Here is a 14717-nt window from a genome sequence, read left to right as displayed (position 1 = left end):
AAATTGCGCTCTCATTGCTCATCTGGTAGCAATGTCAAAAGGAAACATAACAATTCACTTTTCTTCTTTTATTTCACAGTTTTTAATTTTTTTGTCAGCGTTCGCTTTTTTTCTTCTGTTTTTGTTCATTATACCCTCAGCATTTATGCTAACGAGGGTTTATACACTTTCATACGGCAAAATGTGCCTCATCGAAATAATGAGTTTAGACCCCAAGTATGTTTGGACGAAATGTATTTCAGACAATTTGGAGTCGATTGAGCAATGTCTGGCTGGAGCGCACGATAACTCTCGAACGGATCAATCGATTCGATCCAAATTTGGCTTTCGTAATATTTTGTCCAAACTTAGTTTAAGTTCGAAGATGGGTTATATCGGTCCACTCCTTCCGGTACCTCCGCCACAAAAGTTCGAAAATGTTCGGAAAATTTGTACGTACGATAACTCTTGAAGGGAGTAACCGATTTGGTCCATACATTACAAATTGTGAAATGTCTACCAGACTTAGATTAGTTTCCAATATGGACTTAATCGGTCCACTCCCACACAAAATTTGAGATAAGTTCAGTTTAGGACCTGCTCTCGAATCGCTTTGATTTTTATTTTAGCAACTTGCATTCACTGTCCCCCATACGACGGTACAAGCTTCATCAGGGGCAAGTCCATACTTCCTAAGAAAATAGCGTGAGAGGTTGAAAAAAATCCATATGACTCCGTGTGTAGTGGTTGGAGCGCAAGATAACTCTCGAACGGATCTGCCGACTCGGTCCAAAATTTGGCCTTAGTAATATTTTGTCTAGACATAGTTTAAGTTCAAAGATAAGCTATATCGGTCCATTCCTTCAGGTACCCCATATGTAATGGCTGGAGATCCACATCCATAATGGTCAATGTCGATCCATTCCTTAAAGTATATCCTCCGCAAAACTTTTGATCTTTAATCCTAATCAACATTTTTGTCGGTTCATACATCCAAAATTTTCAAAAATTTTAATAATGTTGACATACTATCACAAGAAAATAACTATACCCCAGCCAGCATTTCTTGAAAATTATAATAAAATTCGAGTCTTTTTTGATCCGACTGCACGATTAAAAAGCTGGAATATGAGCTCATTTTCTGATCATAAATGACCCCTTTGTCGGGAGGAAAATGTAGCCTCAGGCGACTCTTCTAAACAAATCATAAATGAGTCTTCCTCTGCATTAGTTTCGAGTCATCTTATAATCATGTTCATAATCGTTTATGAGTCTTTAGGGAGTCATTTATGAGTGTTTTTATTAGACGAAATAAATTAAAAAAAATTCTTTTTATACCCTCCACCATAGGATGGGGGTATATTAAGTTTGTCACTACGTTTGTAACTACTCGAAATAATCATTGTAGACCCCACAAAGTATATATATTCTTGATCAGCGTGCAATTCTACATCGATATAGCCATGTCCGTCCGTCTGTCCGTCTGTGGAAATCACTCTAGCGTCCGAACGGATTGACGTAGGTTGATGAAATTTTGGGAAAATATGTTATATTTACGTAGGACTTTTGGTATTGAAAGCGGGCTATGTAGGTCCACGCTTTCGTATAGCCCCCATACAAAATGACGCGTGACGCGTCGTAGTTTTAAGGAATTTTTAAGATATTTGGCCCATTTTACCACCGAATTGGTTGTAATTTGGTACTTTGTGTCTCCAGAGGCCAAAAAATATTCCTACCAAAGTTGGGTTATATAGGTCCACGTTTTGGTATAGCCCCCATATAAGGCCCCATATAAAGTACGCGTCATTTTAATATATTTTGAATGTATTAGACTCATTTGACAACAGAATTGGTTGTAATTTGGTATTTTGTGTCTCCAGAGGCCAGAAAACATTCCTACCAAAGTTGCGTTATATAGGTCCACGTTTTGGTATAGCCCCCATATAAGACCCCTTATAAAGTACGCGTCATTTTAATAGATTTTGAATGTATTAGACCCATTTGACCAAAGAATCGGTTGTAACTTTGTATTTTGTGTTTCCAGAGGCTAAGAAACATTTCTACCATAAAATGTTTATATAGGTCCACGTGTTGATATAGCCCCCATAATACGATATCTCCCGATTTTCGATATTTTGAAGGTTTTAGCGTCATTATCACACCGAGATGGCTGAAATTTGGTATTTAGTCTTCTTTAGGCGTATAAAACTTGTAGGTATAGGTCCACGCCATCATATAGCCCCCATAGAACGGTACCTTCCGAATTTCGGTATTTTGAAGGTTGTGGCCAGATTAATCCACCGAAATGGCTGAAATTTGTGGTGGAGGGTATAAAAAGTTCGGCCCGACCGAACTTAACGCTTTTCTTACTTGTTTATTCTCTTTTGTTTTTTGTTTCTTCCCTTTGTTTTGTTGACTTGACTTTTCTGCTTTGTTATTTCTTTTAATTATCCCCTTTATGTTGCTTCTTCATTTCACTTGGCAAAACCTGAACATGTGTTGTGTTTCTCTATACACGTAACGTTGCATATATATCAAAATTTTATAGAAAGTGTATATGAGAATTATTTACAACCAAACAAAAATAAAAAACAATCAGTTTTTAATCACCTATCTGTTCAAAATATGATCAGAAGATAAATAATTTTAATCACTTTTTAAACACCTGCATGACCCTTTTTTGATTAAACATTTTTCAGTCTTCATGAAGATCAAAATGTGACAATAAATAACGAAAAAATAGTCACATTTTAAACGCCTCAATGATTTATTTGTGATTGCTACACATTTGTTGTTGTATTTTAAATTGAACTCTTTTTAATCATTATAGGGATTCACTTTCGAGTACCTTTCTGATCATACAAGCGACTTAAACAATTTTTGATCACCAATAGGACTCTAAAAAGACTCCGCAATGTGATTTTTGATAAAACAATCTTCCAAATGCTACCTGGGACGAAACGATTCACATTAGAAATGTTACACGTAATAAATTTACCTAACGAAAAACGGATTAATTATAAGACTTAAGAAACATATAGAGCGGTTACACTATAGCTTTTTGCCGGGTTAACCCACTTCATGAGGATTTATTGCTTAATCTGGTCAAATCTGACCAGATTTGCCATACAAAAATTAAATCCTCTCACGACTGGGTTTATTTTAAATCCGGCATAAATCCACCAAAAATATAGTGTTGTATTCGGTATTTGTGCAAAAAAATCCAACTCTACTCAAAAAGTACCAAAAGTTGCAACTGTTTTCGCAACAGAGTTTGTCGTGTTTTACACGTTTACGATTGGTCGCATGAGATTTTATGAAGTTAATAAATCTAGAGTTAATTGAAAATCATAAAATTATTTATTTTTTTTGCATAAGACATTTTTTTAACAAAAAGTACGCTTGATACCATGATACAAAAATGTATCCCTGTGTGTAAAATATACCAATATGAGCAAAGAGGGGACGATATCTCATACGAGAAATTGTAAAAGTGTAAAACACGACTTTATTAGTTATTTTGTATGTATACGTAAACAAACATCAGCTGACAGTTTATATCCTCGAAAAGCTAAGTGTAACCAGCAAAGATTAACCCACTGGATCTATTAAACCCAGTGGGTTAACCTTCAATAGTGTAACCGGGGTAATAGTTCATAAACGCAGACGTAAAGGTGTGAACAGAATGAAATATGCCGCTTTTTCACGCTCAATTTCATGTCAAAGATTAAAGGCCAAGTACTACCTAATTCAATTAATTTGATGGTGACATTAGAATCGAATAGCCGCATCTCTCTTTAAAACATGTAATTTATCATTTTTGTGTTATAAATTTATCGTTAAATTAATTTGTAGCTTGTGTTTTTACAATAGATCCCTGAAGATAATTACCGATAGTAATCGAAATATCGGATAATAAAGATCGTCACCATAAATGCCCGAAGACGTAACCCACAAAACCAAAACTTTACAGGAGGAGCGAAAAACTTTATAAAATTAAAAACTGTTTTATGGAATATTAATCTTATGAAGGCGAGTATATGGGATATTATCGATCATATACGAAGGGGAATTAGTAGTGAAACAAAAACGGCTGAAGTGCTTAGTTTTGAGAACCTCCATTACAACAAAATCTGTAATATTATCCCATTTTCCGAAATGTCATTTCTTGAATAGCATAATTGTTTTTGAACGTAGAAGCTTGAAATTTTGCCAGAGCATGTATTTTAGCTTTATGTATCAGATTACGTCAAAAACGAATTTCGATTTTCATGTCGGTTTTTCAGTTTTTTAACCTTTCTGCAATTTTTTTGTTCTCTCACTTTTTGTACAAATTTGGATGTAACAATATAAGCTTTGTTCCAGAACTAATTTTTTTTACAATTTTTACCACTTTTACACATTTTACCCGAAAACCTGTTCCCATATATGTGTATACACAAAAAAGTTGTAAAATTTTCACTTCTCTTTAAACAAAAATGGCGCTGAATGACGATCTCTTTAAAAAGTTTTTACACGACAAATTTGAGCGTGTAAAAAATAGTAACATGGTTGCGCCTTCTGATTGTCTGGTAGACCGACTTTTACATTTGTTACACGTTTTTTTGACAGTTTTTCCGTTCCCGTACTTTTTGAATAAAGTTGTATGTTTATTAGGGATATGAATTTTTTACAACCTCATATCTGTTACGTGGCCTTACCGGATACTAAGGGGGTTAATGGTCCTGACTGGACACCGGCTACTCCGTCGCTTTCCCTGGGGTGAGGTTCCAACCCTCTCCCTTAGCCCTAAGCACGCAACATTAATTTAAACGAAGTGACAACAAGCAATCTAACTCGCAACAACTGCATCATCATCCTTTGAACCCCATACCTGATGGCTCTGGTTAAGCCCTCCCAACCTATGATCACTATGTCCTTCTTTTCCATCCGTAGTGACCCCAAACACCGCTCCGATCACACTACTTACCTCGTCTTTTTATTCCTCCAGTAAAATTTTTAACACATCATTTTTATCCTTATCTCTAACATCAAGTTATAATCATCTTTTTATTTAATTATAAATTATCCTAAATCTAACACAAATTATCTCTCTAATCATATGCAATGAGCTTTTTGTTGTTTGTTTATATCTATAAAGTAAAAATAAAAAAAATATATAAAAACATAAATATCTAAAAATGGTATTGTGAACCTCGATAGGTATCAAAACAAGGTTTTATAAAAAAAAATATGAAAAAATCTAAAATTTAATTTAAAAATCGTAACGACTAACAGTCAAATTCAAAATCGAACGGTCTCTGGACCACAAAATAGTCAACAAAATGTTTACTTTATCCCTTTTCAGAGAAAAGACAAAAAAATAATCCGACGTCAACACTCTCAAAGAATTACCAATTCTCTGTTCTCGAAACACCCTAATGTCTTCTAATAAAAAGTGCTCTTTTCTTAAGTTGACCTGAGGGTTAATATATTAGAACTTCTGGGCATAAAATTCCCGAGAATACTGATGACGAATACGAAGAAAAGTAGACTTAAAAAAAAACATTTAGTTGATAAATTATACTAACATACATACATAGAAAAAATATAAAGTCAACACAAAAAATATAAAAAAAAAATAAATATGTTATCTAAAACTTATGCAAATTGGGATATTAAACTTAAATTTCAAAATTATGTCAATGACTATAGGTAATTTGTCAATTATGATGTTCGTAGTTTAAATATCATTAAGGCGTTGGAAAACTCTTAACCTCATCATCGGCTCAAACGTTGGTGTTTTTGGCCTTTTTTATAAATTTTAATTTCCTCCTGATTCAGTGATCACTCTTGTCGGTTTCAGATCACTGTGGCCTTAATAAAAACAAATTTGGAGACTTTGATGATTTATCTTGCTTTTACAATAATGTGCATACTTTAGGGGTGCTGAGCTTATTGAAGTGGTGTTATCACCAAAGATGATACTGGGATAATTGTTATAATAAAACTGTTCGGTAATACAGTTCCTACCTTGCTATTTTGGGTTATGTCCAGGGTTGGTTAGTTCAACTAAACTCCACAAGGTACCAACTGCCGTCCAGTTCTCGGATTCGGCCAGCCTAGCCAAGAAAACAAAATTATTTATTTTAAATGAAATAAATAATTTTTTTAACACTCTCTTTTTTGTAATACCTTTTGTATGTCGCTGGCTGCGTATAAATTATGTAAATCCTGCTTAATTTCTTCCTGGACAGACTTTTCACCGCTTCAAATCCTATTTATAATAAATATTTAGCACTTCTTTACGGGTAATTTCATTTTTTTGAACTTAATTACCTCTGGTAATTTAAATTAATTAATACTTTTTTTGCATAAAAATCACTCTTATCTTGCACAATTAATTCTCTTTGAGATTATTTGACATAATGTTCCAGAGTTCTCTACTCAGCACCAACTAACCAACTAAACTTTCCTGCAAATTTACTCTAATTTATAGCCTTTGGAGCGAACAATGGCAGCTTTCCATGAACGGACATTTTGCAGAAGAGTTGTTTTCTATCTTCTTTTATTTGCTAAATAATTGTCCCTTTCTAAATATGGCCGGTACCCCTGGTTCAAAATTCCCCACATTTAAGAGCGACACTTCTCTCCGGTACCCTTTTAAAGAGAATCAGGCCACTGTGCCGATAATAGTGTATTTCATACCAGTTTTCACGTTGGCAATGCGAACATCTACTTTCTGTCAAAATTAACGAATGTGAATATGTAAACAAACGAGACAAAGAAAAAAATATTCAGTTTTAGGCGGCGGTAAGTAAAGTTCCTCTAGAAACAATTGTATTTCAATTATTTTAATGTTTTTTCTTTTATTTTCAGATAGCACACCCCAAGTGTGATGAAAGCATGAGCCACCTTCAGCCTGAGAATGGAAATAATCAATAGCGAAGATATTTCCAAACACCACAGGATTTGTTGGTGGCTGTTGCCTTTATTCACATGTGCTTTAATAACAATGGGTTTTGCCAAAAACCTCATAGGTGCAGGCAAACAAAAAAAAACGCACCCCAGTGTCTGGCCACAAAAAAAAATTAAGATTTTCCGGCCAGCCACATAACCCAGTAACAACCCCCTACTAATGTTTGGCATGGCTAACCGCTGGTTACCCCCAAACAGTGCCACTAATAAAACTAATCCAACAAAAAAAAAACAAAATTTACTAACCCGGGCATGGCTAACCACTGGTTACCCACAAACAGTGCCCAATTAACCTCTAACTAACCCCATTAACCTGGGCATGGCTAACCATTGGTTACCCACAAACAGTGCCCAATTAACATATCCTGCGATTATTTAGCTCTCCCTAGTTCCCCCAACTTTACCCGCAACTGGGAACTAGGGATATTACGTGGTATTGGACACCGCCACGAAGGCCGAATGGTGTCGCCCTAGGGACCTCCCACGCCGATTTTTTTTTTTTTTGGATGTTGTTGTGGTCTTTGCCTTTGCGAGGACCCGCAACAAAACTCCATCATTGGCGAAGCATGAAGACAGTGATGGTGTGCGGTGATCCTCTACTGGAGTTAGCCTTGTTGGTCTCAACGTGGGGAATTCCCACACCCTGAGATCAGCCGGGCAATAAGATTTAGGGAAGTATTCCTCACACATTTGTTTGGAATTCGTTTACTTTGTTTTACCTTATCTCTTCTAGGGGTTCTGGACTATGCACTGATTACGAGGGCCTGAGGTCTGACACTATCTGGGATTCATCGGGTGAGTGGTTATGATTATAATGGGTGTAAAAATAAACTTAGGATTAGTGTATAAATATAGATTAAATAGGCAGGTGTATAATTAGGTGAAGTTGAACTAGAGTTAAATAGGAACTAATAGGAATGTATAATTACGATAAAAACCAGGGTAAAATCACGGATAAATCAAAAAAAAAATGGGACGGTCACGGACAGAAAATCAGGTACTGGGTATATCACAGATATTAACTCATTTATTGCACTATTAAGGTAAACCTAAACCATTAGGACAACACAAACATAAATGCTTATCCTAATCGTATCACAGTTTATCTCAATATTGCATTTTATTGTTTAATATCTTTTACATGGTATACACCAATAGGAGTACCATTCAAATTTTCTAATTCGTACATGTTTCCGCCAACGGGCTTTAAAATTCGACACTTCACGAATTTCTTGCAAAATTTCGCATTAATATTTTTAGAGAAGTCCGATTGCACTATATTTCGGCGGTATACCTCTTGACCTGGCTTAAATCTTACCACTCGGGCCCTCCTGTTGTACCTTTCCGAACTTCTTTCATAGGCTTTGTGCAGGTTATCTTTAATTTTATTTCGGAGAACTTCTAATTTGTCCGGTCTTTTGAACTCTTTGACTTCGTGGTCAGTCATGGACATTAGTTTCCTGGCCAGATGGTAATCGTGACCACTGGTATACATGTGATACCCGAACAGAGCGAAGAAGGGTGTAACGCCGGTCGCAGAATGGACCGAGTTACGGAGTGCACATTCTATTTCGCTAAGGTACAAATCCCAGTCTCTATGATCCTGTTCTAGGTAGGTTCTAATGGCCGTTATGACGGACTGGTTCACCCGCTCGGAGGCATTAGACTGCGGGGAATAGAAAGCCGTTTTCATGTGGTTGATTTTATAAGTGTTACACATTTCCTGGAATGTTTTAGACACGAATTGGGCCCCGTTGTCACTATGGATGACTTCAGGTACACCAAATGTATGAAAAATGTCTTCAATAAGGAATTTGATTACATTCGCAGCTGTAGCATCCCGCATGGCTTTTAAAAAGGTGAATTTCGAAAAATGATCAACCACGATAAAAATGTAAGTATTTCCCTTCTTCGATCTGGGGTATTTCCCCAAGAAATCAACATACAATTTTTGAAACGGGCGGTCAGTCCTTACTTCTTTCCCTATTTCTGGCATCAGATTTTTATTGCTTGGCTTGGCTTCCTGGCAAAGTTGACATTTTTTTATGTATTGTCGGACCTGATTATTCATGTTTGGCCAGTAGTAAAATCGCTTTATGAGTTCTAAGGTTTTATGAATCCCACCATGACATGATGTAGTAGAGTTGTGTGACTTTTCTATTATTTTATTTGTGATGGCACTGGGTACCCAAAGCTTCCATTGCCATTCGTTCGCAATTTCAGGGTCTGGAAGGCATTTCTTATAAATCATGCCATTTTCCACCTTTAGATCCGGCAACTTCTCTTTGTTTACAGATATGGTTTTTATCAAGTCTAGGTAATCTTCCCCCTCGAATTCCACGGATTCAAACTCTAGATAATCTTTAATATCGATTTCATCAATTTGGTTTTCTGTGGGGGCCCTGGACAGCATATCAGCGACCACATTTTCCGACCCCTTTCGATGTAGAATTTCAAAATTAAATGCCTGTAATTGTAGAGACCAACGAGCTAGTCGTCCGCTCAGGTCTTTTAGCGACATCAACCATTTTAACGAGGCGTGATCGGTAATGACGGTGAATGGCATCATCTCCACATAGGGCCTAAATTTCTTGATTGCCATCACCGCCGCCAGACATTCCTTCTCCGTCACGCTATAATTCCGCTGGCAGGAATTTAACTTTTGCGAGTAAAACGCAATAGGGTGTTCTTCTTCTCGCTCACTTAACTGGTAGAGAACAGCCCCTATGCCATACTCCGAGGCGTCGCATTGTATATAAAAGTGTTTCCCGAAATCAGGGTGACGCAACACGGGTGCTGAAGTGAGGGCTTTTTTCAACCTTTCAAATGCGTTTTTCGCCGCTTCATTTATTTCGAATTTCTTGCATTTCTTCAGCGTATCAGTTAATGGGGCTGAGATGGTAGCAAAATCTTTAATAAAACGGCGGTACCATCCAGCCGTCCCCAAGAAGCTCCTGACTTCCCTTGCACTGCGTGGTACTTTTATATTCCTTATGGCCTTCACTTTATCTGGGTCAGTTTTTAATCTACCTTGACCAATGATGAAGCCAAGGTATTTAAGTTCTTTGAAACAAAATTGTGATTTCTTCATGCCAATAGTTAGGTTGGCTCTTTTTAGGCACAATGCTACTTCGGATAGGAGTCGCAAATGCTCCTGAAAATCGCTCGATATAACTAACAGATCATCGAGGTATATGAAGACGTTCTCTTTTAGTCGTTGAGGTATTACCTTATCCATCAGGCGGCATAAGCGCTGCGCTGCGTTACAGAGCCCGAAAGGCATTACCCTGAATTGGTATAATGGCCTTCCAGGAACTGTAAACGCAGTGCAGGCTTTACTGTCCTCGTCGAGCTCGATCTGCCAGAAGGCAAATTTCAAGTCGACGCTGCTGATGAAGTAAGTTTCGTCGATCCTACTCAATATACCGTCGATGTTCTGTAGTGGATATGCGTCTTTGACAGTCAATTTATTAAGCTTTCGAGCGTCAAGACAAAACCTATTTTTCCCCGGCTTTCGAACTACTGTGGTGCGATTGCTCCATGGGCTTTCGCTTTCTTCGATTACCTTGAAGCGGAGCATGTTGTCTATCTCTTCGTAGACAATGGCCTGAACTGCCTTAGACAGAGGATAATGGCGATCCTTCACTGGTTCTGCCCCCTCGATTAGCTTAATAGTATGCTTTTCCAGTGAAGTTTTGCCTAAGCCTTTTTCCTCAAAGGTATCGAACTGTAAAATAACCTCATTTAGTTGTTGTTGTTGTTGAGTTGACAATTCATGGGGGTGCAATTTATAAGTTTCGTCCGTTACCATATCCGATTGTACTTTTTCCATATCTATTTCGTCTATTCTAATCACATTAGGCGTTAATCCATATAAATTCCAAAAATCTATTCCTAAGTATAACTCCTGGTCAAGATCAGGACAAAGGTATAGTTCTATCGGTTTCACTATCCCATTGTAGCTAATTTCAATGTTAACTTTTCCAAGTATCCTGTGCTGTCGTCCAGCGGCTGTTTTGACATTAGAAAATATTGGCTTCATGATAACATCTAATTTTTCAATCAGTTCCCTGCAGTTTTTTCCTAAAATGCTAACCGAAGCTCCCGTGTCTAGTAGTCCCCGTATTCTAATGCCTTGGATCTCAACATCAGCGTACAATCGGGGATCGACTATATGATTCACTTTCTTTACTGATTCAGCCACAAGTCTCATCTGCCTCTGTTTGTTTTTAAACTTTTGACGAAGTTTTGCTATTTTGGGACTTTTTGTATAAGTGGACAAATTTTCTTCCATGATCTGTTTCCTTACTTTCTCATAATTTTCTTTTCTTATTTCTATAGGCAAATAATGCCGCATTTCTGGTTTGAATTTGTTGCCTAAGCTCTCCAATATTGGATTTCCATAGTCTCTTGAATTGTTCTGCATGATTCTTAGGGGTTCACAGTCGGACGTGGTCCCCCCGTGCTTCCCACGCCCCTGTTCCTGTTTCCCTGCTGGCATATGCTGCATTGTGGGGTTTTGGTCCCAGGGTTGCCACATTTGTAACAAAAGAGTGACCTAGTAGTCGAGTCGCAATCCCTAAAAATATGTCCCGACTTTTGACAATTCCAGCAGGTCATGCTTGGGTTGCCCTGCCTATTGAACTGTATTGCAGCCACTTCCCCCACTTCGGTTGGTTCCTGGAACTCTGCATGTTCGTAGAACTCATAATTCCTATAGTCGACTTCAACTTCATTTACTTGTTTGATTGGTCGAGAAGGGGGTACATAAGGCCGGTTCTCACGCCTAAGGAAATGTTTCTCAGCTTCGTTGCACTCAATACGAAGCTGCTCTACTGACGAAACGGGTATCGGGTACACAATCCTGGCCACATTATCCCTGACATTTCTTTTCATTATTTTTACCATGTCGTATTCATATAAGGGTTGGACTAGTTTGGCCCTCATCTGACCCATAATGTGAAAGAATGTATCAATTGTCTCATTCGGTTGCTGTTTCCTTTGTACTAGTTCTGTTATTCTCTCACAATTTGATTTGGCCGACTGATACTGGCTTAAAAGGTTGTACTTAAGGTCTTCCCAATCATGGAATTGGTTAGTTTTTTGGTACAACCAATACCATGATTCGGCTCTTCCTGTTAACAGAAGTGGAAAATCACGTAGTATTTCGGACCAAGGTATTCCATACTGACGTTGAAAATACTCGAGACGGTAAACAAACTCTTCTACCCCTAGTCCGGATGAGCTGCCATCAAAATGCAATCCTAACCTACTGATTCTAAGACCATTCCTAGGGTCAAATGGCACTGAGTTCTTATTCTGGACGGGAACCTGGGTTTCCACTTGGTTAGAGGCGGTCTGGGTAGCATTCGAATCATTACTAGTAGTATTAGCCGTATTTGAAATACCCCTAGAAGACGTACTGCCCTGTGAAATACTGTTTTCCCTAGGCATAGATGGTCCTGCATGCCCGTTAGTTCCTGCTCTAGGTTCCCCTATTATTTCTCTTGTATTATCTGTAACTTTATTTTTTTCCTTTATGGCTTTTGTAAGTTCTAATAGTGACCTTTTAATATCATCCATTTCTCCTTTTAAACTTTGTATTTTATTTTCCAGGTGCCGACCCAGAGAATTGTCAGAAGAAGTGGCACCTGCATGTTCATTGTTTCGAAGTGCGTCACCGGATGTCCCTTGGAGAAACAACGGACCTAAAGAGTTGGTAATTGGAGATCCAACATTGATTGTTTGGGATAGATCCCTAATTTGACCTCCATTATTGGGATTGCTTTCCGCCATGGTCGTATCTGTTGTCTCTTTTATCTTCTTATTGTCTATGATCACCGATCGGTTCAAATCAAAATGTATTGGTCTGTCCCGTTTCCTATTCTTAGTTTGTGATCGAGTCCCTGAGCTCATAACCAGTTGACAGATTACTATGGAATATCACTCTTATGTACTGTATACGTTGACAGGTTTAAATTCAAAATTTTGAACGGAAATTATACTTCTACAAACACTAATTACTTTTATTTACGTCTATATATTCTGTTTAGGAGGAACTTCTTGACGAGGTGTGACGTGTGCGGTGTTTTAACTTGGCCTTCACAAGGATATTCTCGGATGATGATGCAGAATTCAACTCTAAATGTTAATAAGAATGAACATAAACATATCGCCTCATGACTTTATCAAATCAAATTTGGTTGATACTACTGACCCTAGCAGTAAGTCTAGAGCGGATATCCTACCTGTTGATTTGGATCATTTATGCGAATTTCCGGCTGATTCTATTTATACCACTTCCGAACCACAATCTGCTGCTACTTCCTGCTTTATTCTACACGGTAGGACAGGCTATGTTTCGGTATGTAATTGTCATTTCTTTTCCTTAGCTTCAGCCTTCCAAAATGTGACACGTCATACTTCATTCTGGACCATGTCCAGAATGGCTATGAAATGACGCATTCCGTATGCTGGAACCTTGGTTAGAAATGTCGGTCTATTGAACTCCCTACTGGTCTATTGCCTAGTGTTTCGCTGACTTACACTAATGTACAAAACATTTTATATTGGGCGCCATATTGTTACGTGGCCTTACCGGATACTAAGGGGGTTAATGGTCCTGACTGGACACCGGCTACTCCGTCGCTTTCCCTGGGGTGAGGTTCCAACCCTCTCCCTTAGCCCTAAGCACGCAACATTAATTTAAACGAAGTGACAACAAGCAATCTAACTCGCAACAACTGCATCATCATCCTTTGAACCCCATACCTGATGGCTCTGGTTAAGCCCTCCCAACCTATGATCACTATGTCCTTCTTTTCCATCCGTAGTGACCCCAAACACCGCTCCGATCACACTACTTACCTCGTCTTTTTATTCCTCCAGTAAAATTTTTAACACATCATTTTTATCCTTATCTCTAACATCAAGTTATAATCATCTTTTTATTTAATTATAAATTATCCTAAATCTAACACAAATTATCTCTCTAATCATATGCAATGAGCTTTTTGTTGTTTGTTTATATCTATAAAGTAAAAATAAAAAAAATATATAAAAACATAAATATCTAAAAAAAGAATGTTTCAATATGGTATTGTGAACCTCGATAGGTATCAAAACAAGGTTTTATAAAAAAAAATATGAAAAAATCTAAAATTTAATTTAAAAATCGTAACGACTAACAGTCAAATTCAAAATCGAACGGTCTCTGGACCACAAAATAGTCAACAAAATGTTTCCTTTATCCCTTTTCAGAGAAAAGACAAAAAAATAATCCGACGTCAACACTCTCAAAGAATTACCAATTCTCTGTTCTCGAAACACCCTAATGTCTTCTAATAAAAAGAGCTCTTTTCTTAAGTTGACCTGAGGGTTAATATATTAGAACTTCTGGGCATAAAATTCCCGAGAATACTGATGACGAATACGAAGAAAAGTAGACTTAAAAAAAACATTTAGTTGATAAATTATACTAACATACATACATAGAAAAAATATAAAGTCAACACAAAAAATATAAAAAAAAAATAAATATGTTATCTAAAACTTATGCAAATTGGGATATTAAACTTAAATTTCAAAATTATGTCAATGACTATAGGTAATTTGTCAATTATGATGTTCGTAGTTTAAATATCATTAAGGCGTTGGAAAACTCTTAACCTCATCATCGGCTCAAACGTTGGTGTTTTTGGCCTTTTTTATAAATTTTAATTTCCTCCTGATTCAGTGATCACTCTTGTCGGTTTCAGATCACTGTGGCCTTAATAAAAACA

The sequence above is a fragment of the Musca autumnalis genome, unplaced genomic scaffold (genome assembly GCF_047663935.1).
Source record: "Musca autumnalis isolate F117 unplaced genomic scaffold, ASM4766393v1 scaffold_2, whole genome shotgun sequence".
In the NCBI taxonomy this organism is placed as follows: domain Eukaryota; kingdom Metazoa; phylum Arthropoda; class Insecta; order Diptera; family Muscidae; genus Musca; species Musca autumnalis.
The sequence above is the reverse complement of the archived record's forward strand: the minus strand, read 5'-3'. Positions refer to the sequence as shown.